Below are 26,576 nucleotides of genomic sequence, written 5' to 3' on the forward strand. Positions count from 1 at the left end.
AATTTTAAGGATTGTGATTTCTAGTTGAATATTCAAATAACTACATTAAGCCTAAATATAACTCTGGGACTTTGTGTTTTAGAATCATTCATTCATTTCAGAATTCATTCATACTAAAGTGACTTAGAGAAGCTAATATTTGCTGAGCTCTAGTCTAGTGTTTTGGTATATAACTATAAATTTCTGTAAAACTATAGCAATATATAATGCAAATATATGTTTTTTACATTATTTATGGAATATTAATGTATAAATATAATTTATAAATTTAATATTAAAAGTTGCATATGCCCTTCTAGACCTTATGTTTTAGTTGGAGATGCCAATGAAAAATGTAACTATTAAGTTATTAAGTTATGTATTATTATAGAAGCTTATAAAGTCTATGAAAAAAATAGTCCAAGTAAACATTTGTGTTGTATAGCAGAGATACCAGGTGGAACAAGAGGCCAGGTGTGTTCACATGCTTTTGCATTAGCAAGGGGGCAATAAGGATGGAGTGGAGTAGGGGAGGGAATAGTTGTAGAAAATAGAGCGGAAAGGAGGTGCAGGGTGTTGCACAGAATGTAGAAACTTGTAAGCAACTATGAAGATCATTCTAAGACCTATTAAACTTTAAGTGAGGGGATGCCTGGGTGGCTCAGTGGTTTAGCACCTGCCTTTGGCCTAAGGCCTGGTCCTGGAGACCCAGGATTGAGTCTTGCATCGGGCTTCCTGTATGGAGTCTGCTTCTCTCTCTGCCTGTGTCTCTGCCTCTCTCTATCTCTCTCTGTGTCTCTCATGAACAAATAAATAGAATATTTTAAAAAAGGTGAAGTGGGGAGCTAGTGAAAGGTACTAAAATAAGTTTGACCTCGTTCACTTGGGCCTTAAAGGAATTATTCTGGCTGTAAATTATAAGAATTGTTTGTGAAATGAAAGAGAGAAGCAGAAAGACTCTTTTGAATGTTCCTCTAATCTTCTAGGTATAAAATGATTAAGGTGAGATGAGGGTTGTAGCAATGGAGATGGAAAAAAAGTGGTCAGATTTTAGATACATTTTGAAAGCAAGCCAAAATTATTTTGTGATGGGTTGAATGTGAGATGAGAGAAAAAAGAGCAAAGATTATTCATCTAGATTTTTGGCCAATTATCTGGATCTCACCAGCCTTTTAAAAAAAGAATCAAACAATGATATAGCATGCTATTGATATGCAAGGCAGTGAAGAATGTTATTTTTCTCACAAAGCTTCACATCCAATGGAAGTAAAAGAAACATTTAAGGACTAATACAAAATTACATATCTGAGCACCAAATGATACATATATATGTTTTATTCGTTTTTCTAGTATGCAGTATCAAAAATTATTTGCTAATACACACACACACACACACACACACACAATAACAGTTAAGCTGCTAAAGCACATAAGTTGGTCACCAGGGCCCATCTGTTTCAAAACCTACTTCTATTATGGGCCTTCTAGAATAATTATATGAGAATATAGCACATTGGAAACTTTTATAAATATACTGATCAATATTGGGGATTTTCTTACAAAATATTTAAGACTCTCTCTAATACAAGGGTGCCTAGGTGGTCCAGTTAAGCATCTGACTCCTGATAACAGTTCAGGTCTCAGGCTCATGAGTTCAAGCCCCACATTAGAAAACAAACAAACTGAAGGAATTAATATATATATATATTATAGAGAAGAGTTTGTGTGCGCTTTGATTAAAATACTAACAAAAGACCCAATATATCAAGCATATATTTTATATTAAAATTAATGATATATCTTCAATTTAGGCCTAAATTATAAATTATTTTAGTATATTTAAAACTATATTTAATTTTCAAAAGAAAGAGCAAAATTCACTTCTTACTTACATTGTTTAAAATAAGTCTATTCTGTAACAGGAAGAACATCTGCAATAAAGTAGTTCCAGGGAAAACGCTGAATATAGATATCACAAGGAAGCCTAAAAATAGATATAATATACTTCTTTGGAAAGAAAAATAAAGCTAATTTATTCTTGCACTTCCTTGTTTAGAGACACTACATCATAGTTTATTTATAGCTTCTCATAATGTTTTAGGGAGACATAAGATTTCATTGTCAAAGAAAAACAACTAGCATTTATTAAGGGCTCTCCATATTCAAAAAGCACAGTACTAAATCTTATGGAAGAGGTAAAAATGAATAAGACTTAGGCCCTTCTGTCTTAGGGCATTCACAGTGTAATGTGGTAGAAAATTAAAAGAAAAAATACAATAGAGGGTAGCAAATGCTAGGTAGAGTAACACACTTTATGAAGAGACAAACTGAGAATACTATGTTTTCCTATGGAAGTAGCAGAAACTTAAATAGAGAATTTTGTATCGTGTTTTGACAGAGTAAGAATTCAATATGGTAAATGGAGCTGCTATTAGAGTGAAAAATCTGGAAAGAGAACCACAAGTTCCTCTGAAAGGAGTAGTAGAGAAAGATTTAGTGTGAGTGGTTTATGGGTTATAGGTTGGAGATTTAAGAGTCATGTCAGAGAGTTGATCTTGAAAGCTATCCTGTGATTTAAATAGTTGAAAGTGACCGTGTGAAGCAAGAAAAGAGGGCTGAAGATAATACCTGGAGGATTGCCTTTTTCTTCCTTGGTTTTCTTCTTCCTCTTTTTCTTCTTTCTTTTTAACTTGAGGAGTAAGAAAAGCCAGTGAAGTGTGCTGACATAAATGACTGCAGATATAGGACGAGTGCATTATTATGCAAGACAAATGAGAAAAGGATTTCAAGAAAAATGATGTGCAGGAAAACAAAATATATATGCAGGGTGCAGTCAGAGGAGTTCAGTGCTTCCAAGGGGTTAACAAGCCCAGGACTGAGTATAGGCCAGAGGAATTGGAAACAAAAGTGGGCACCGGAAACCTTGGATAAAATACTGCCTGGATAATTGTGCAGATAGATATCAGACTGTAGGTATTCAAATTGGAATGTAAACAGAGGCAAAAATACTGTGAAGTTATAGACTAATTCCAATTTGGGTATTTTATAAGATTTTCTGTTCTCCTCCAAGAGATTTAATGTAGATAATAGAAAAGATCTTCAGATTTCCTCTTGAGTTCCATAGATCCTTCTTCTCTATCACCTACTAGGATTTTACTCTCCCTTGTGTCATTTCCGATTACTTATTATATGGGCTGCCTATTAGCAGAGAAGGCCAGTCATTTAGACAGTGACAAATGTTGCCCTCTGATCTGTAGAGCATTTTATTCTATAGTTTCTCTTCATACTTTCAGCTAACCTTTAGACCAACTATTTCTTAACTGTGAACAAATGGATGAAGACCAATCCAGCTACATTTCCTTTCACCGTCAGCCCTTTTCTCACATATGTCTTGAGCCTATAAACCCTTGAGCCTTTAAATGATCAATTTAAGCAAAATGTTTTTCCAAAGATAAAAGCTTGACATACACTGTCTGATATTGCAAACTGTCTCTGAGATCCTGAGATAAACACAAAATACAAATTTTTAAATAATGTCTTATGGATATATTAAACTGCACTTACCAAGGTTAGAAAAGAAAAGATCTCAGCATGACGTGGGCATTCTTCATTTGTTTTATTTTCTGGGTGATATAAATGCCAAAGTTTAGAATAAATTTATCCTGATAGCCTGGAAAAAATGAAATCTCATTTCTTGTTTATTATAAATGATTGGCAGCAAAGAGGGTATTATGTCATTAAAATAATTCTAAATCGTTGACAGTTATCGTTATAATAGCTATTTGAAAGAACGACCAGGATGATGATGCCCTGGAGGTCTAAAAGTCAAAATGTCAGACAGTAAAAAGGCTAGTGAATATTAATTATCCCAGTTCAGAGAACAGAGAAGAAGGATAATTAATATCTTAGCAGATACCTTTTCTAAATTTAAGGTACTTAATATCAGCTTTTTATTAAACTGTAGATGTTAAAACTTAAAAAGAGAAGGAATGGCACATTTTCTTGTCCAGTCCTTCTCTTCCCTCACCTCTCTGTGGCATTGCAAACTTCCCTTGAAAACTGTACCTTTCTGCAAATCTATGCTCGCCCAGCCTGCCTACGTATGTTATAATTTCTCAGTCTCTTTAAGTGATTTTTCTTTAAATTCATCCAGGAACTATGAGCATTTGTCCAAGTGCTGTCCATCTCTGTCTTATCAATTTCCAATGTGTCAAAAGAGACAGCTCGCTGAGAGCACAGACACTAATCCCAAACCACCTCGTGATACGGAGACCCTGACACTTGAATAAAATTACTTAGACTCTGAGGAGTTGCAATTCTTCATTCACTTCCCGCTGTATCTCGCTTTTTATGAGTCTGACTTAGAAGTGTATCTGCTGCATCATTAATAAAAGTGATAAAAATCAAAATAAGCACAATATACACTTTCTACAATAGTAGAAGTTTTATTGGGCAGCCTTTTATTTTTCTTTGTGTGGCTTCCTTGGAAATCTCATCCTCTGTTGTAACTCTTATTCTTACGTATCTTGTCCCATCTTCTTCTGAGTGATTACCTTCAATACTTTCAAATCTCCCAGAATTTTTCATTTCCAGTATCCCACTAAAACCTCAATTTTAACATGTCCACCCCTCCATCAGCTTTTTATCCTAATTGTTATTAGTACCTTGGAGTCACATGGCTTGATAACTGGAATTAATCTTTGTATTAATGTGACATGCCTCAATGACCACACCTTGTCAAATCTACCTTCATAGTATCTCTTATATACAGTCTTCCATTCTTTCACTTTAGACATAAATATTAAATGTCTACCAAGTGCTGTGGGTTTCCTGCTCATCGAGGTAGCAATGGTGAGGTAGATTAATTACATTCTCTTATGTGGTTTATACTCTAGCAGTGAAGATAGTCATTTACATGTGGGAAATACCATAATAAAAAAAGTGTAGGATGACAAGGAATGACAAACATGAAAATTATTATATTCTGGGAAATTGGGTATGATGGTTAATTTAATTTAATTTAAAAAATAAATTTTAAAGATTTTATTTATTTATTCATGAGAGACAGAGAGAGAGAGGCAGAGACACGGCAGAGGGAGAAGCAGGGAGCCTGATGTGGGACTTGATTCCAGACCCTGGGATCACTCCCTGAGCCAGAAGGCGCATGCTTAACCACTGAGCCACCCTGGCATCCCAATGGTTAATTTCACATCAATTTTGCTGGGTTGTGGTAGTCAGATATTAGGCCAAACACTATTCTAGAGGTTTCTGTGAAGAGTTTTTGTTTTGTTTTGCTTGGTATGGGATTAGCATTTAAATAAGTTGACATTGAATAAAGCATATTGCCCTTGATGATATGGGTGGGTTTCACATAATCAGTTGAAAGCCTTAAGACAAAGGTAGACTTCCCCAAAGAAGGGAGTTTTCTATCATCAGGCTACCTATGGACCTGACCTGCAATTCTTCCCTTAGAAGAATTGTGTCTAGACTGCTAGACTACCCTGTAAATTTTGGACTTGTACCTGCACAATTAATCTTATACCTCTAAATCTCTCTTTCCCATTCTGTCTTTTTCACTACACACACATGTACACACACTCACATTTTATTTATTCTAATTTTTTGGAGAACAATGACATAGGGCAAAAAAAGACTTTCTGGAGAAAGTTTTTTTTTTTTCTTGCATATTAATTTAGTATTTTTAACAGTTTTAGTGAGGTATAATTGTTAACAAAGGACAGTACAATACCAAGGAATGTGATTGCTGGATCATATAGTAAGGATATGCTTAATTTTGTAAGAAACTGCTGGACTGTCTTCCTGACTGGCTGTACTATCTTGCATTCCTACAAGCGATGCATGAGAGTTCCTTTTGCTTCATACTCCGCCAGGATTTGGTGTTGTCAGTGGATTTTAGCCATTCTAATGGATGTGTACTGTTATTCATTGTTGGTTGAATTTGCATTTCCCTGGTGACATATGATGTGAAGCATCTTTTCATGTGCCTATTTTCCAACTGTAGATCTTCTTCAGTAAGATGTCTGTTAGATCTTTGGCTCATTTTTTAAATTGGGTTGTTTGTTTTCTTATTGTTGAGTTTTAAATGTTCTTCGCCTATTTTGTATAACTGTCCTTTATTAGATGAGGGTTTTTTTTGTAAATATTTTCTCCCACTTATTGACGTGTCTTTTAATTCTCTTGATACCATATTTTGCAGAGTGGAAGGTTTTTTTTTTTTATTTTCATAAGTCCAGTTTACCAATAGTATTACACTTTTGCTTGAAAAATACCTTTAGTAAAAAATTACTTTTGATGAAACTTCTCAATTTTTTTTGACTAAAATTTTTTCTCCATTTTGCCTTAAATTTTTCAGGTTATTCGTACTAGATGTAGAATTCTTTGTTGGTCGATTTTTGTTTCTACCTCAGCACTTGAAAATAAATAATTTCATGGTCATTTTTGCTCCCTTCTGTCATCAGGCCACTATTAGTCCTATCATTTTTGAAGATATCTAGATTGTTTAAATATTCTTTTTTCCCTTTGACATTTTAGCTATTTGACTATAAATCACTTTCTTTATATATGTGTTTTAGTTGAGTTTGAAAAGCTCCTTAAATCTTTGACTTGATGGCATTGGATCAGTTTGGAAATCTTCATATTAAATTTCAAATATATTTTCTGCATCATTCTATTTTATTTCTTGTGGGACTCCACTTACACATATGTAGACATGTTCATAGTATCCTTTGCTTTCTGTTTTCTTTCCTTTGGATATTTTCATTTGTTGTATTCTTCAAATGTTTAATCTTGTCTTCTGCTATCTTATCTGGTTTTAAATCTAGCTCTTTACTTCTCAATTTCGCCTATGGGATGGCTTTCATTCTTTTAATTTTTCATGACCATTTCCTAGAATTCAGGTCCCTTATAAAAACTTCCAGTATATCTATATTTTCTTGAAAAATCTAATTTCACATGTCTTAAAATCTGTCTCAAAACTCCAAACTGTGGCTTTCCTCTGGAAATGGAAATGTATTTTTTTTTTATCATCATCATTATCATCATCATCATCATCATCATCATATTCATCATCATCATATTCATTCTTGTCTCTTATTAGGCCGTTTTTTAAAAGTTGAATTCTGAACATTGTGGAAGAAAAATTCTAGAAATAAGGTAATATACTGGATCCTGTTTCTTCATAGATATTTTACTTTGTTTTTTCATAGACCATTCAATTAGGTCCATATGCTTTAGTATAGTATAAAAGTAAGCTTACTTAAAGCTGAGTATGACACTTTTGGATAGCTGACTTACATCTCATTGACCTTGAATTCCAGTGTGAGTGACAGTATAGTATATTAATCAGAAATGCTCCACCTCTACAAGTCATGAACTCCAATATTGCTTCCATGCCTAGTAAAATTATTAATAGCTTTCTTCAGTCTAACCCTTGGGTCTCAATGTAGGCTAAGCATATATAATCATAATTCAATCAGTAATTGACCTCATCTTTGGTGTGGTTTCAAACTTTGTGAGAGCTAATCTCTTTCTAAGCTTGCCATTACTCTTAGAGAATGTTTCTTCAAGTATCACAAATGAAAAACTGAAATATTTACAAGTTCTCCTTCCCCTTGGTGGGTCTCAAATTTAATTCTGTTATTTTACCTTTGAAAGATTGCAAAAATATTGGTTCAGTATCTTGGCTTTTGCACCAACATATGTGGATTGTTAAACGCCAATAGGAAGAAGCACCTAGGAAATCTAGACTCACTTCTTTACTTCCCTTTTGTCCAGGATCTACTTCTTTCATATCTTGGCAGCCTTGAAGTAACTTTGTTTGTTGTTTTTAATTATCTGTTTTCTAGTTTGGGGTTGGTAAATTTGTCTGATACAAGCTAAGTTGACATAGCTATAAGAAGTACTTCTGTTATTTATACGTAAAGAGACACCCTCTTGTTCCAATTATACATATGATTTTTACTTTTAAGCATATGATGATCACCAAAATTAAAGCTGAAAATTATCTAAATATATTTTCTTTTTTTTCTCATCACTTAGTACTGTAATATGTACTACTTAGGAAGCCTTTATAATTTTTATATATTAATTATACTTCTATTTGTATAGAGGTATATATTAAATATACTTCTATATATTCATTATACTACTGCTTGAGGTAGTAAATTTTCATTTGTGTTACTAACTTCTAGACTACTGAGAAACTTAGTATTAAAAATGTATTGTTTTTTTTTAAAGGAGCAAGATTTATATAGCATAATTAACTCATGGGAGGGACTTCCTGAAGTTTTAAGGCCAGGTTTGAGCATCTTAAATATTATTTTATTTTTTTAAAGATTTTATTTATTTATTCATGAGAGACACAGAGAGACAGGCATAGACATAGGCAGAAGGAGAAGCAAGCTCCCTGTAGGGAGCCTGATGTGGCACTTGATCCCCAGGGTCCTGGGATCACAACCTGAGCCAAAGGCAGATGCTCAACCACTGAGCCACTCTGGTGCCCCGTCTTAAATATTATTAATTAAGTATTTAAAGAATAATGGATATCCAATAACTCACTCCATATTGTGGTAAAAATTGGGAAAAAATTTTTAGAACACATCATTTTTCTTGAGGATGCATTTCTGAATTATCTGTGCAGCCATTAGAAAGGTAAGATTTATCCAATCAATTTATTTTGTGAAGAATAATTCCTTAATTAATAAATATTATGGCAAAAGATAACAAATGGTTAGGATATAAACTAAATACTCATCTCCTTACTTAGTCTTTTGCATGCATGGTCACTATATATCAATACAACTCTTTGAGATAGATATTAGGCTTTTAGTCTAAATAAATTGCCCAAGATCTTAGAGGTAATTAGTGGTTAAGATTTGACTTAAGAACAGAATTTTCTGATTTTAAACTCATTTTTTAAAATAAAATTCTTCTTACTCCACATATTACTTCGCAAGTTTACAACTTATTCTCAAAGAAGTATTTAAAGTACAGATTGTGAAATAAAAGTTAGTTCTCAATTTTCTTTTCATAGCCAGTTACTTTATGTGATTTGTTAACTGTTTATTACTAATAAATACATAATCTGAAGTACAATAATGTGGGTAAATATAAGAAATCAGGAATTTCTGGGGCACATGAATTGGCTTTGTTTGTTTTAGATCTATTTGTTTATCTTATCAACTCTGGTTATTAAATCAGACTAGATATGGATACCTACTGAGATAATCTACTTCAATATTGTGGTCATTTTTAAAAATTTTTCTGACGTTACTGTGGATAGTACAGGATAGCAAAATATGCCATCTCAAAATATAACTGTAGGAGTTCAATGCATGAAAACCCCAAATATGCCACACTAACATAAGGAATATTTTGAGCCACAGGCTCAAAATTTTGAGAAGAGGGACACAAGTAAAGATCTCTGACCTCCCTCTATTTGCCTAAAATTTGCCAAGACATAAATTTACAAAGGTCTTCCTCCTTCTCGCTCTACCAGGAAGGACAGAAGTTAAATACATTTCTGAATTATCTGCGTAGCCATTAGAAAGGTAAGATTTATAATACTTTAGACCATTCATGGGAGGGAGATCATGGAGATAATACTTTAGACCATTCACGGGAGGGAGATCATGGAGAAAGCAATGACTTAAATCTGCATAACAGACCTTAGCCTTGTTTACCATGTTTCTTCCGGTTAATCTTCCCATACTGGACTCCCTGCTACTCACTCTACGTACCCTTATTTCTTTTGTCTTAGCTAAAGGTAATATTTAAGCTGGAGTTCTATACCTTGCTTAAACTCTCTTTACATTTGCCATTCCTTAAAATTGGAGAAATAATAGGCCACAATGGAGAGATTGGCTGTAGAACCTAAAGTGGAGAAGCCATAGTAGACAGTTGCATTAATTTATGTGTGCGTGTGTGTGTGTGTGTGTGTGTGTGTTTTAGAACTACTTGTTGCTGATTCAATATTAGTACTTGTCAGCTCAAGTGATTCAAACCAGCTGGTCTATGGATTAGGCAAGAGTTTTAGCAAGGCTTAAGGAATATTGTGTTACATGAAATGCCTTCTGCCTATCTCTATGAACCTAAGATGGCAACAGGTGACTGTTGAAAATATGATGTTTCAGATCTTAATTAATTATCTGTCAAAATAACTAACACCTCTCTAAGGAGATTTGGCTTGTCTAAGACTAACAGATGTGCAAAATACTGAAGGAGGTTTTGTGTTTTTGTGTTTTTTGTTTTGTTTTGTTTGTGTTTTTGAGAGAGAGAGAGTGTATGTGAGTGGGAAGGGAGGAGCACAGGGAAATGGGGAGAGAGAATTCTAAGCAGGCTCCACACCCAGCATGGAGCCTCACCTGGGGCTGGATCTCACAACTCTAAGATCATGCCCTGAAATCAAAAGTCTGATGCTTAAATGACAGAGCCACTCAGGTACCCCAACACTGAAGGAATTTAGGCAAGGAACAATTATAATAAGATTTACTTACTTGAGAAACTACTCAGAAGAGTGAGTGGAGAAGAGAATGAAAAGCTATAAGTCCTATAGATTAAAGAAAAATTATAAGACTATAATTGTTATGATAAATGTTCATGATATTCAGATTTTTATATTAGCTAGTTAAAAACTTAATTCACACTTGCTATTTTTCTTAGAGACAGGTTAAATGATTTAGTGGCTTTTCTATCAGTTTCTGTAGGATATCCCTTTTGGTTAACCCTTCCCCAAGCATCAGGGAGGTTAAGAGACCCAAAGAAAGAGCTGTTAGGTTTTATTTGTTTGTTTGTTTCATTTTGGTTCACTGAGGACACTAAGTGGTGAAGATCAAACTTTGTATTTTATTTCATTGATAGTCTTTTAAGAAGAAGCTGATCCCATAGATTATAAGTCACGCAGTTACTTACTGCCAGTGTCTGCTTCCTTTATGGAAATACATCGCCCCAGCATTCTTTGGAAGACCCACACTCCCATTATCAACCATGTGGTGTAATCATTTGCTCCTGAGGTGGGCTGTGTTAGATTCAGCCCATGCTGTATAATCGACTTCATTACCATAGTAATATTTTCAGAAAAGGGCCTAATATCCAAACATCTATTGTGACTAAGAAAAGCATCCTATGAATTTTTGGAGAAAGAAACTTCTCCTCTCCCAAAGTGATTAAATGAGGTACTTCTTTTAAGAGGGATTGTCCATAAGAGTTGATTACATAATTCTCTTCTGTGTATTATAGCTATTTATTTTCCACACTTACACTAGTCCATATGCTTCAAAGGTAGGGAGGGGTGTGTGTGTGTGTGTGAATTGTAGTACATGATATTAAATATCCTTTTTTTTTTAAGCATACTGATTGACCTACTAGAACAACTGAGAGAGAAGGTTAAAATTTAGCATTCTTCTGGGATTCCAGATGAAATGAAATTCACAGTGATATAATTAACTATTTACAATTAATTACATTTATCTTAGTTAGCTATGTATGATCAACTATTTAGTTTTTCTTGTTTTGTTTGCAGTTATATAAATGGAATTTTTGTCAAATTGTAATAAAGTTTCACTTACTAATAGCAAGAAATATTCTATATTCCTAAGCTCTGAATGGTTACCATGAGAAACACATTTACATTGGAGATACAAGTGATCACAACTATATTAAACAACTACCTTGTGCTATCATGTCTTAGAATATTATTTTATTTTTATGAAGTCCTATCTTTTACTTATTTTTTTTAATTTTTATTTATTTATGATAGTCACAGAGAGAGAGAGAGAGAGAGAGGCAGAGGCACAGGCAGAGGGAGAAGCAGGCTCCATGCACCGGGAGCCCGACGTGGGATTCGATCCTGGGTCTCCAGGATCATGCCCTGGGCCAAAGGCAGGCGCCAAACCGCTGTGCCACCCAGGGATCCCAAGTCCTATCTTTCAAAAGTGATATTTGCTTTATATGAAACATAAGATTAAAACATAAGTATATAAAACTAATTTTTTAAAATTTTTATTTTATTCTTGAGAGACACAGAGACAGAGACACAGGCTGATGGAGAAACAGGCTCCTGTGGGGAGCGTGATGTGGGATTCAATCCCAGGACCCCCGGATCATGACCTGAGCCAAAGGCAGACACTCAACCACTGAGCTACACAAGTGCTCCTATAAAACTAATTTTAAAAAAATGTTACCAAACCCAAATTTTGCTGCCTGTTGCTGGAAAAACCAATACCCAAGAGACGTCTTTTAATTGGAAAGGAATGGGAGCTTTATTCAGGCCAACCACCTGGAGAAAAGGTAGACTTTAGTCCAAAAGCCAACTCTGAGGTTTCTGGCTGTCCCAGAGACTTTTAAAGGGGTTTAATTACTTAAGGGAGTGCAGTGGTTTGTGACATTTCTTGATGTTCTGTAAACCAATGATGCCATCTAAAGAGTTATCTGGTGCTCAGAGGCTATGCAAGAAACTCTAGTTCCTTGGTACCTGGGGTTTGTGCAAGAGTACTCTTTCTGTAAAGGAGGGCTCAGGGCAAGGTCTAAGGTGTGCAAGGCGAGGTCAGTAAGTCATGTGTGACCTTATAAAAGGAAAATATTTTGCTAAAAGATTGTTGGACTAATCAGAAAGCTGAGGCAGCTTCAAACAGACTTGCTGGCCTGGGAAAGTTCTGGTCCTTCATTCCCCAAAGCCAGTGGTCTGTGAATCTCAAAGAAAGTAAATTAGTTCTGTTACAGATCAAGGGCCTTAAGTCAGCAGGCCAGGAGTAAATTAGCATGAAGCAAGTTAACCCTTAAGACAGACTAGAGTTCTGACAACACTAGAAAAAAACATTACTAACATTTGCTAAATATCATTTTAGACACTTCTCTAGGAATTTGATAAGTTGTAAAGAAAAAAATAAGAACAAAAATAAATTAATTTATTATAGATATTATTATATCTAAGTTGATTTTCACCCAAGGAGAAGGAAACAATACTGAATCTTTTTTAAAATATTTATTTATTTATTTGAGAGACACAGAGAGAGAGAGAGAGAGTGTGTACGAGCAGGGGGAGGGGCAGAGGGAGACAGTCTCCCCCCTGCTGAGCAGGGAGCCCAGTGAAAGGCTTCATCTCAGGACCCTGAGGTCATGACCTGAGCTGAAACCAGGATTCAGATGCTTAACCAACTGAGCCACCAACACGCCCCAAAACTATACTGAGTCTTAAGGGACTTATGGTAAATACTTTTTCATAAGAGATGAGAAATATTCTTTACAAACCAGAAAATAAAATTTTGTAAAAAAAGATATTAGGAAAAAAAAGATCAATATCACTGTATTTAAAGTCTTGTATTTTAAATTAGATTCTATAAAATCAAGATCTTGGTATAGGAAGTGAGGAAATTAGTATATGCATGCTAACACTGACTTCTTTCCAATATTCTATCTTCTGATTTTACAGTGTTAATTTTGAAATATAAAGGCTTATAGTATTTATATTGTTTTCTCAGATTTTTAGTCTTTGCTCCTTTCTAAATATATTTATTTAATATATTTAATACTTAACCGAAATCTTTTTACCATATTTTCTCTATTTTGCTTAATTTTGAATCATAATCTATCCTACGGATTGATCTTCACATAAGATTTTAATATTTTTTATATGTACTCCATTTCCTGGATTCTAACATGATGCAAATGTCTATGTTTTACCACCAGAACTAAAACATCATTTACATATTTGTAACATTCTTGGTCCATTCTTTTTCTCAAATTTCTGTTGGAATTACTCCACTGTCATTGGTAGTGAATATTGCTACAGAGACTCTGAGGCCCAACTGATTTTCCACATATAGGTGATTCATTTATTTTTCCTAGACCCACATTGATTTCATCTTTATGATTAAGTTTACTGCCTTCACTTGGATCATCCTTTTCCCCTAACTGAAACACAGTGAGACATTCACTATAACAAAATCTTTATAAGAAAAATCTCTTCTCCTAGATGAATATTTTTCTCTTCTATTTTTTTATTCTAAGCAAATGCCAGTTATACCCACTAAATTTCATTTGTCTGGTTTCTATAATTAATCAATAACCATTTTATTTTTTTTTAAGATTTTATTTACTTATTTATTCATGAGAGATACACAGAGAGGCAGTGACACAGGCAGAGGGAGAAGCAGGCTCCATACAGAGAGCTCGATGTAAGCAAGACTCCATCCCAGGACTCCAGGATCACACCCTGAGCCAAAGACAACCACTGAGGCAACCACTGCTCAACCACTGAGCCACCCAGGCGTCCCTATTCCACTGTCTCTCTCTTTTTTTTTTTTTAAGATTTTGTTTATTTATTCATGAGACACACACACACACAGAGGCAGAGACACAGGTAGAGGGAGAAGCAGGCTTCATGCAGGGAGTCCTACATGGGACCCGATCCCGGGTCTCCAGGATCACGCCTAGGCTGAAGACGGCACCCAACCGCTGAACCACCCAGGCTGCCCCTCCACTGTCTTTAAACAAAAATTTTGTTCCATAAAGCACTATAACTGAATGGAACATTAGTGGCCATTTAATTGAACCACTCTGTTTTTCAGATTGGAAAATTGGATCCCAGTACTTAGTGGCAGTGCTAGGATAGAAGACCAAACTTCCCAATTTATAATCCAGTGCTTATCCCACTTTACCTGACTGCCTTTCTATAGAACAAATACACCTGTTCCACAGAGGACATTTCTATTGTATTCACAGGCAAAAACAATTTTTGTTCCACTATTATTTCAGTGATGCCACTATGGCCCTTCTTTCAAAGTATGAGTTACTATTGAACTTCCTATCTTTCTTTGGTTTTATTGGTGGAAACTGATTGTTTTGGATAGAAAGCAGAAGGCACAGACGGAATCACAAACTGCATGTTGTTTAGTTTTTGTTGGCGGTAAAGGAGCTCTTGGGTTTTGTTTTTCACTAATATTGTTTTGTGGGTGGAGGAAGAAAAGGAAGTAGTAACAAATGAATCAAGAGCATTCATATCCAGTATAAAATTTATTATTGAAGCCAGAAGGTCAATGATAGTTCTTGAATTCATAATCTAAGTAGAATAAATTTTGTTGTTGTGGTGGTGGTGGTGGTGGTGTTTGGTGTGTGTGGGTGTGTGTGTGTTTGTTTGTTTTGTATAACCTTGTCAGAACTGATATAGCAGATCTAGCTATAATGTTTCCATTGACTTCCTAGGATTCTGACCTTCATAGATGAAAATCTCTATGATTTTTAATCATTCACATCTATCAAAGTGAAGAGAATCAAATCTAAGAGGAAGTAGCCTCTGTTCTAAGACCAAAGGTTAAAGCCTTGTCATTAGCATTGTTCTTCTCTGCTTTTGACCCATTTTTCAACATTGAGTTCCTTAAGTATAACTAAGTAAATGTTAGCTACTTGTTCTAATCTGAAGGGTTCTGCCTTTAACTTTACAAGCCATTGACCTTGATCAGATCAAGACCCTAGACTCATTTGCCTGCCTGTGTCTAAAACACTCGCATTCTCTTTTCTGTATTACACTTGCCTGGGATTTGATTTATTGACTGGTTAAAATGCTACTGTTTTCAGAGTCCTTTCTACAAGATTCATTACTCCACTGGTCTTCCTTAATATGTTTCAGCCCAAACAACAGCATGACATGTTTCTAAAAGAATTTACTAGAACTATTTTTGGAATTTTACACCCTTTGGAGAATTTCTTTGATGTTTATCTTTTCAGAGTTCTATGTAGATATATTGCTTATGAATACAACTATTTAATCTTTGGAGGTCTTAATTTTAATTGAGTTAATAATTGTTAAAGCCTCATTTTCTCTTACATGAGTCTATGAACATAGTAGAATCAGGGCAGGAGGGGGTTCTCAGAAATTTGGATTTCCTTTCTTTAATGTCTTTACTTTTTGCAAACCCTTTATAATTCATCTGAGGTATCATTTCCAGAAATATTTTCCTGACTTCTTCAGGGTCCCTTTTATATTTCAACAATTCCCTGTTCATAGCTCATAACAATTAAATACTTATTTTTCCTTTTCTCTCACATTGCTGTATATTCTTTTTTTTAAAGATTTTATTTATTTATTAATGAGAGACACACACAGAGAGAGAGAGAGAGGCAGAGACACAGGCAGAGGGAGAAGCAGACTCCATGCAGGTAGCCCGACGTGGGACTTGATCCCGGGTCTCTAGGATCACACCTGGGCACCAAACCACTGAGCCACCCAGGCTGCCCACATTGCTGTATATATATATTCTGTATATTCTTAAAGACTTACTCATCTTGATTTTCCTGGAAGTTAGCACAATGTGTAATATGGAAAGTGTTCGACAAGTGTTTGATGGACAAATAAGTAAGTCAGTAATATGAATTCAGTTTTTACTTCTGCCATTGTTATAACAAAAGGGGTTGAATTAGGCAAATTATAATGCCCCATCCACATCTAAATTCTTCATTCTTCAGAAGTTTGCAGTATATGAAACAAGACACTTAGAATTTTACAGTTATGTCAATAGAGTAAACCATCTTGACAAAGATCTTTATCTCATGGTAAGCAAGAAACTGAAAATCTTCACTTGCTGTAAATACAGAATTTATAGGTTGCAGAATTAGAGCTGCAATCTGATTAGTCTGATAATTGTGATATCATTATTTTTTCAGTGACATACAGCACAGTTGAAGAACTAAGAAGTATTAAATGATTGGCAAATATATATATATATATATATAGGTAAATATGAAGTACAATTAAATGAAATAGATATTTAGTAAAATAATAGGGATATGGGCAACATGAAGTAAAATTGGATCCAGAAATTTGGTAGGATTTGCATAGAAACCGGGATGCAGGTAGATAACATTATGAAAGACATAGGCAGGCATGCTTGGATTGCTTAGGTATTTCAAAAGTAAAGTTTAGTAAAAAAATGGCAGAGCCCCCAACCTTTCTAAGAATTGGGAGTTACCAACTTAATTTAAACAATAATTTTCATTCAATGTTCCTCATGTTTATTTGCCTCAAAATATTTATCTGTTATTATTATGGAATTCATCAGCTACATGAAGGTGAAATAATAACAATATTGCCTATTAAAATAGTTTTCTAAACTGAACCATAGGTCATCATCATGTTAACATTTGGGTCTCCGGTGTTACTATTTTTTTAAAGATCTATTTATTTATTTTAGAGTGAGGAAAGGTCAGAGGGAGAGGGAGCTGAGCGTGGAACCCAATGCAGGGCTTGATCTCACAACCCAGGAGATCACGACCTGAGCTTAAACCAAGAGTTGGAGACTTACCTGACTTGAGCCACTCAGGCACCCCTCTGGTGTTACTATATATATACTTTTTGCCTTTCAGAACTAGTAACTTTTAATAGTCTCCCACATTTTCTAATATTTATTTTTGTCTCTCTCAACTATAATGGTACACTCTCTGTTCATAGATTATTAAGGTTATATAATGCCTGCATATTTCTGTGTTTTGTAAGATAATAAAAAAATTACAAATGCTATCAATGTTGCATTCATAGCTTTTGGAAACCAATGCACTTTAATGGAAAGTCTCAAGTTTTAGGACTAAACCATGTAAGTTTACAGTCCTCCTTCAGACATTTATATATAAGACCTCATTGTAAATTTTAGTCAGCCAGTAGTAAGATTCTGTTTATTTTATTGATTAAACAATATCATGAGCAACTGTGATTCATTTAACAATATAGATAGTGGCTTAATCATTTAGTCTTAATTCCTGTCACAGTCTTTGTATGATTTTCTTCATATATGTGTAGCCGGTGATGATTTTTTTTTTTTTGTAAACCCCTTTCCATTATTAAGCATGCATATTGGAGTGTAAGAATACTTGAAAAATATTTAATATTTAATAATCACATTTGTATAGCTTATGCCCTATGGCTATGTATAGATTCCCATTCCAAAGTTTTGGTATTATGTAGCTTCAATTTTGTGTGTGTGTGTATTTGCAGATGAGAAAGGCATTTAAAAGAAAATGCATGAGTAAAGAATTGAAACTTTTACCTGTTTCTGCTTTCAAACTTTCTTGATATTTATAAATGCAAAATTATTTACTTAGACGCCACTTTCATATTTTGATTCAGATGTCACTCCTCCCATTCACAGTGAATTTGCCTTCTTAAGACAGATAATTTTGCCCTTGAGATGTTAGGTCACTTTCTGACATCCTGTGAAAGAGTCCACATCTGTTCAAATGATGAATACTCAATCTCATGTGGTTTTTTATTTGTGGAAAAAGGTATGCTCATGGTTATAATTTTACTTTGTCATTCAAGCATGGTTCTTTGTTTTAGCCCAAGTGAGGACTGATCTGTTTCTTATACTTATGCCTAAATAGAATATGTCTGAGGAGGAAATATGGTTGTTTATTGAAGGATCCATAGTCAGAAAATGACCTTTCAAAATTCGAAGTGAAGTTTCTTATTTTCTGGCTTTGCCATTGAAAATGTGCTTGTCCATCTCTTTACCTTCTTTAATAACTTTTGCACATTTTCTCCATTGATTTTTCAAAACTAACTGATCTTGTTTGGGATGTTTTTGATTTTGTTTTTTCTTAAATAAACTATGAAAAACTAGGCAAAATGAACGGTTTCAACATTTTCATGTGCCATTATCTGTATTTCTATTAACAAAAATTATAAAGAGGTTTTTCTCTTATCACAGCAAAATCTAAATTACTGTACTTATAGGAAACAATATGGGTATTGGTCAGTATGTTGTGCAAAAACCTTTTTTTTTTCAATACTTATAATGCAATATTTATTGGGAAATATACATTTTAAAAATTATATAAACCTATACTATTATGGTAGCCACAGTCACATATGCCTATTTGAATTTAAATTTAAACTAATCGTGATGCCTGGGTGGCTCAGCAGTTTATTGCTTGTCTTTGGCCCAAGGCATGATCCTGGAATCCCTGGATCAAGTCCTGCATCGGGCCACCTGCGTGGAGCCTGCTTCTCCCTCTGCCTATGTCTCGACCTCTCTCTCTCTCTCTGTAGCTCTCATGAATAAATAAATAAAATATTTTTTAATTTAAACTAATCACATTTAATACAATTAAATATTCTGTTCCTCTTTTGTAGGAATCACATTTCAAGCATTTCATAACCACATGTGGCTAGTGGATGCTATATTGAATAGTGCAGAATTAGTACAGGTCCATCATAGCACAGAGTTCCATTGTTCCATTAAACAGCACTGTGAACCTTGACACTGGAAATTGTTTTTTCCAAAGCCTGCTTTTTTATGAGCTCACAATATTTTTTTAATTTTAAAAATAAAATAAATAAAATATTTGATAGGCAATATAAGATCAGTCTGTGCAGACGAAAAATACTGCTTCTTTCCCAAATGAAAAAGTGCTATATTAGCTGATTATTGTATTAGTTCTAATAGAGATTTTCTTGTGTGGCTTGTTTTATATTTACTACATAGAAATTTATCATTTAAAAATAATTTTTGCTTATCTTTCATTTTACCGATTATACCTTCCATTGTTATGTTTTTTATTTATTATGATAGCTCAGGCCTTCCGAACAGCGTTGAATGTAATGGTCATGGCAGCCTTATTTTCGTTTGATTGAAATGAAAAGGATTCCAAAGTTTGACTACTAAGTATATATTTTTTATGATTTATTTATTTATTTTAGAGAGAGAATGTGTGCTAAAGCAGGGGAAGGACAGAAGGAAAGGGAAAGAGAGAGTCCTCAAGCAGACACCCCACTGAGTGAGGAGCCTGATGTGAGACTTGATCCCAGGACCCTGAGATCATGACCTGACCCAAAATCAAGTTGACCACCTAACCAACTGAGCCACCCAAGCTCCCCACTATGTATAATTTTTACTGTAACTATTGTTTGTATAAATAGAGTACATATTTTAATTTTTAAGTTTTAACTATTTTTTATTATATTTGCAAAGTCTTTTCAGTAATTTTTCAAATTATTATTAAATATTTTATGCTTGTCGATAATTTGCAACCATGAGCAATGCAAGAGCGTTTATTATACATAATAATACCATCTATAGTATCATAATAGATACTATTTCATAAAAATAGAATGAAATAAACCCCACCCCATTTAAAAAATAGAAATAGAAATATAGAAATAGAAATGTGATTCTATTGCATGAAAAATTACTAGTCAAAGGAGAACATCATAAAATTTCACGTTTATTTATTTTTAAAGATTTTATTTATTTATTCATTAGAGATATGGAGAGAGAGATAGAGACGTAGTCCCTGTGAGGAGCCTGATGCAGGACTCTATTCTGGAATTCCAGGATCATGCCCTGAGCCAAAGGCAGCTGCTCAACTACTGAGCCACCCAGGAATCCCTAAAATTTCATGTTTAAAAGATCTTCTTTAATTTCATCAGTTGCTCAAAATTACAGCATGTTTTCATTTTCTTCATATTTGCATTAAACATTTTTGTCTATAAAAATAATTTTCTATAGGTTTGCTTTTGTCGCAGAGATTATAATTGATTTCATTTCATATCTTTTCTTTTTTTTTAATTTTTTTAATTTTTTATTTATTTATGATAGTCACAGAGAGAGAGAGAGAGAGAGGCAGAGACACAGGCAGAGGGAGAAGCAGGCTCCATGCACCGGGAGCCTGATGTGGGATTCGATCCCGGGTCTCCAGGATCGCGCCCTGGGCCAAAGGCAGGCGCCAAACCGCTGCGCCACCCAGGGATCCCCATTTCATATCTTTTCTTAAATAATAACCAAATATTACACCTTCTCACACAGATTATCCAAATTATTTTTTTGTACCTTTTTTAAAGTGTAAGAAATTTTATCAGCCGTCTTATTTCTAATTATTCTCTCTTCTGCTCTGAAACATTCTTCTTTATTACTTTGCTAAATATTTGTTCCTCTCTATGAACTAATTGATTCTTCCAACACATGACTTTTGTTGCTTATGGAATTACCTTATTCATTTATCACTTCCATTTTATGCTTGGCTATCAATTTACATTTTGGAAAGTCAATTTATATTTGTCGTTGATATGAGTTTCCTTTGTTATCACTCAGGTTTTTTTCCAATGAGCTAACCCAGAGTTAGGTAGATTATATGAACTTGCAATTCTCATTTTAGGGCATTTAGTTTAGATGGAAAGCAGCCCATGAGAGTGCCCTCCATCCAGTCAGTTCAGAAGCACCAATCTTCACTAAAATCCCTAATATTCATACTACTTGATTTCTTTAGAAAATATACCTGATTTTAACTTGGGCCCAATATTCTGATTCCTGTCTTTTATGCAGGTAGGGCCAAAGTTGGAAAAGCTGCCAATGGGTTCCATGTACATTCTGAACACTGTACCCACACCCATTTGCTTTCTGTATTTTCAATGAGCTTGGAAATTTTTCAGAGTCATGGTGAGAAGAACCACTCACACTCTGCTCTAGTCTTCTGTTGTTAAGGTTTTGGTCTGAGGATGTGCTTCTTCATTCTTCAGTATGACTCTTTCCACACTCCATCTTGCAGAAATGTGTCCAAAATTATTGTGGCTCTTCCATGCTCTGTATTCTCGGGCTTGAAAAAAGCAATAATTTTGTTGATTTAAGCAATTTTTCATTTTCATTGGAATTCTAGGAAGATAAAAAGGAAAGAAAGAAGAGCCATATACCTTAAGAGACATATTTAACTGGTTTTTTTTCTACCAATGATGAAAACAAATCTTTTTAAGATTTTATTGAGGTATGATTGATACACGAAAAGTTATACATATTTAATGCATACATCTTGATGAATTGTGAGACTGTGAGAGTCTCACTTGTGAGACTGTCACTATATACAATATCCTAAAACTAGCCATCACCTCTAAAAATTTCTTCCTTCCTTCCTTTTTTAAACATGAGAAATTAATTCTTATAATCTCTTTCCACTCATCAGAGACATTGACTGTATCTAGTTTTTCCTGTAATCCTCCATATACTATGAAATCATCTAAACATGTTTTCAACAGAGAGATACTCCGAGATACTCTCTCTGTTGAAAAAGTAATGTTTACAGTTTTATCAAATTTTATTTTTAATTTTTACTGTCAGTTACATTGGTTTATTTGTCAGTGTTTTCTCACCTGAATACTTTCTATTTTATCGATACTTCGAGTTTTTATATTTAGGAAAATCTCTTTATTTTGTCCTTAAACTTGAGTATTTGCATGTATTTACATGGACAGAATCTATGTTTGAAATCTTTTTTTCTTTTTTTCTTTTTTTTTTTTTTGCTTCAGAGAAATGAATATTTTGTTTCATTATCTAAGATTTTTCCACAGAGAAATCAGTGGTTGATATGACAGGTTTTCATTTAACAGATAACCTGTTTGGTGTTTGTTCTCTTGAGAAATTATAATAATTTTCTTTATTATAAGGATCTTACATTTTATCATTTTGTTTCTAGATATATATTTTATGATTTTTGCTTTGTTCCCCACAAATCTCATTTTTATGCCATTATTATAATGATGTCTACTTTTTTCTTTGTATCTGCATTTTCGACTACTGTGAGTTAAATTTGAGGCCTTCTGCTTTTATAATCTATGACACTTTCCTTTTACAATATCCTTGCATAAAACTTGGTGCCCAAAGACAAACCAGCTGTTTTTCTACAATAAGTTTTAAGTAATGAATTTTTAGAATGCTTATTTTTACATTGAAAAACCTTTTAATTTTTATCAAAAATTTGTATCCAAGTCTCTTCTTTGATTGTGGTTAAATATCTTCATAATGTTTTTGTATATGTATTTTTTCCTTGTTTTCAAACTTTATTATTTATTTGGTTAACTATTTTGTAGTTGGGAAAACTTTGCAAATTTTCAAGCTAAAGGCATTCTGTGATTGTTTGGTGATTCTTAATTTTCTGACTATGTTAGACTCCACAATATTAGTTGCTAGAGTGCATATCATCAAAGTAAGTAGTAAGTAAGTAAGTAAGTAAGTAAGTAAGTGATGATTTATTTAAGAATTGTTGGGAGTCTTGGCCATGTAGTTGCATGGGTACTCAGAAGGAGGGCTAGGAAGAGAAAGCTTTTTGTTGAGGTCCAAAAGTCATCTCTAGGTCCTGTTTGATTTTTTCTAGCCTCACAACCTGTTTGAAAGGTGTCCCACATCAGAGAGTTGATATTCTTAGCTCCAGACTGGAAACAAACATTGACATCAATAGTTAGTGCTCAAGATCAACATAGGTTTTGTTTGTTTGCTTGTTCCCACTCTAACACCCAAATCTAGCATATACCACTAATCACACTTTTTAGTATAAAAATAATATTTTTGGCAGTCCCTTTGATAGCACCCTTTTTTTCTTTGCAGCACTGCTGTGAATTTGTATTTATTCGTTGTCTTTTTTCCTAGTTGTATTTAGGATAGAAAGGTAAAGCAGATACCTCTTTATCTAATGTGGATTAGCTTTGTCCTCATCTTTTCCCCAGGATCTGATGTGTAGATACCACATGTGCCGCAGCTGTTGCAGGTTATTATTGTTAATTGTACACTGGTGATTTTTGAATTATCAACTTTTTTTTGGCAATAAATTTACTTGATTCCGTTAAACTTGTTTTTTAAGAGTACACATCCTGATTCTAAATTATAAGTCCCTAATTATGTATTTACATTCAATACCAAACTTATATCCAGGGGGAAAATTAAGCATAATAATGATGCTATATTGTTCTCCTCCAACTATAGGGACAATGACTTATGGCATTGGTAATGAAAGGGAATTATTTTCTAGTAAAAGACTCAAGACAATTATATTTTAAAGTGTTTCTTCAGATTGCTCTTATGAGTTAAAGAGCAAAATGAATCTTACTTCAATCCATTTCCAGATGCTAATGATTAGAAGTGATTTTAACATTACAGCTGTTACCCAATATTATGAGTATTTTATCATTGCTTTTCAGAAAGTAATATATCTACTATTGATGAGATGAAGTGAGGGAAATCAATGGAATTCTTAAAAAGACATGTTCTTAAAAAAAAAAAAAAAACAAGACATGTTCTTGAAGCTTGCTGTTATTTCATCACTGCACTCGACAATGAGCCTTTAATTAAGCAGAGCCTGGTAGATATATAACATAAAAGATTGCATTTTAGTGTAAAAATCCTTCTAACACTGAACACTTAAAATGTATATCATGTAAGAGTGGAAAAAAGCTTAAAAATGAATGAGCTTTACTAAGTATATAAATGCCTATCTGTAATACAAAATATACTTGAGTAAGTATTCACTCTATGATGCACATTTGTGTTTAGATAAAAAATATAGCAGCTGGAAATAGGGAGTTATAAATCATAGTCTGTTTTGCAAATGAAGAGAAATGAGTATCCTTATCTAGAAGAAGATAGAAAATCAAACCAAGAACTTTAACTGATAAACCAATAGCACTAAAATGAAATGAATAGATTTTTCTGGAGTTTAAGTGTATTTTATAAGTTTCTCATTTTTAAAAATGCATAACATAGTTTTAAAAACAAAGTTACAAAATGCAAGTCTAAAGTAGTAGGATGTTTATCTACATTAGTGGATCTTCTAATTGAAATCTGCTTGCTCCTCTCAAACATTATTTGTAACATAAGTATATTTTGAGGTAGTATGAATTCATGTAATTTCCTAAGTGGGTCAGGACATTTGTTTTTGAAAGGCTATAGGGTACCAGAAATACACAGAATCTCACCTGAATATTGGGTCTGAGTAAATGAAATAAGTCAATGATGTAAGAATTGAAGTAAGGAAGACTCACAGAGGAGCCTTCAGAAGGGATTGTCAGAATTCTTTCATTCCTCCAACCATTGTCAACACATTTATGGTCATTCAAGAAATTCCTCCGAACAAAATGGCAGTGCTTGTCAGAGGGAAGTCTGTCCTCTTGCTCCCAAATAACTAATTGCTAAGCTGCAGAAGTTTTGTGTTTCTGGACATAATGAAAGGTGGAGTGTTTCTGATCAGAGTGGAGATATTGTCAAGTGACTCCTAGAACTTGGGCAGAAAAATGTGTTGGTAATTGACTTTTACCTCATAAATTCTGAAAGAGACTGAGTGAAATTTCTGTGACATGGAGTGCATTAGCTTCCAATGGCTGCTGTGATAAATTACCATAAACTTTGTGGCTTAAAACAATACACATTTACTCTTTCACAGTTCTAAAGGCCAGAAGTCTGAAATCATTATAACTGAGCGAAAATCAAAGTGTCAGTGTGGCCATGCTCCTTCCAGAGGATTTGGGAAGAATCTCTTCCTTACCTTCTGCTGCTTCTGGTGGCTGCTGTCCTTCCTTGTCTTGTGGCTGCATTACTCCAGTGTTGAAGACCAACACCTTCAAATCTTTCTCAGCTATGTCTTCACATCACATTCTCTGTGTGTCTAAAATCTCACCCCATCTCCTTTCTATGAAAATATATGTGATTGTATTTATGGCCCACTCATATATCCAGAATAATGTCTCTGTCTCAAGATCCTTAATTTAATTGGACCTGAGAAAACCTTTTTTGCCATATAAAGTAACATTCATAGGTAGGAATCAGGTCCTCTTTTGGGAAGTCAGTTTCAGCCTACCACATAGCGTCACAAGAGATGACACAAATGAGTGAAATTGTACACTTATCCTCAAGGCCAAAATGAAGACACAGGAATAGAGTTGAGGGAGGTATCTGGGCTCCCTTGCATTGAAAGAGTATTCTATTAAGAGACATTACTTCCATCTCCAAATCAATGAGTGTAAAAATGAGTGTAAAATGAGTGTAAAAATCTTAAGAGGTAAAATATTAAACTCGATTAGATAAAACAATAAATTGTTTTAAAAGGAAAAACACATATTTGAGAAAAATACTTTAGAAGAGATTCCTGGGTGGCTCAGTTGTTAAGCGTGTGCCTTCACTCAGGTCCTGGGATCAAGCCCTGCATCAAGCTCCCTACTCAATGAGAGTCTGCTTTTCTCTTTCTCTCTCTCCTTCCTGTCCTCATTGCTAGTTCTCTCTTGATCTTAAATAAATATAATAAAATCTTAAAAAAAGAAAAATACTATAGAAAAATTCTAGAAATAAATTTGTAGTGGTAAATAAGAGTAGAGGACTTAAATACCCCACTTACATTAATGGATAGATTCTCAGAATTTCAATGAGAAAACTAGGATATTAAACAACATGCTAGATCAGATGGGCTTAAAAGGTGTATATATATATATGTAAAACATTTCATTCAAAAGTAACAGAATACACATTTTTTTTCAAGTTCATATGGAACATTCTCTAGGACAGATTGTATAGTTGGAAACAAAAAAGTCTTAATAAATTTAAGAGGCATGAGATGATATCAGGCATGTTTTCTGACTACAAGTGTATGAAACTAAAAATCAATTACAAGAGGAAAACTGGAAAGTTAATGGAGATTAAATAGCTTGTAACTTGAACAACCAATGGGTCAAAGGAAAAAATCAAAAGAAATTAAAAAAATATATATCTTGAGACAAGTGAAAATGGAAATACATCAAAATTTATGGGATGCAGCAATAGCAGTTCTAATAGAGAAGTTCATAG

The 26,576-nt window shown here is 33.9% G+C and overlaps 1 long non-coding RNA gene across 1 annotated transcript in view; it reads left to right on the forward strand.

The window, feature by feature from the left end:
• Window positions 1–25,586, forward strand: part of LOC140626729 (uncharacterized) — a 34,804-nt gene extending 9,218 nt beyond the window's left edge. Inside the window, exon 3 of the long non-coding RNA XR_012025777.1 lies at window positions 25,183–25,586. This is a non-coding gene — a long non-coding RNA (uncharacterized lncRNA). The remainder of the gene's footprint in view (window positions 1–25,182) is intronic.
• The last annotated feature ends 990 nt before the right edge of the window (window positions 25,587–26,576 follow it).

This window comes from Canis lupus, chromosome 38, assembly GCF_048164855.1.
Source record: "Canis lupus baileyi chromosome 38, mCanLup2.hap1, whole genome shotgun sequence".
In the NCBI taxonomy this organism is placed as follows: Eukaryota; Metazoa; Chordata; class Mammalia; order Carnivora; family Canidae; genus Canis; species Canis lupus.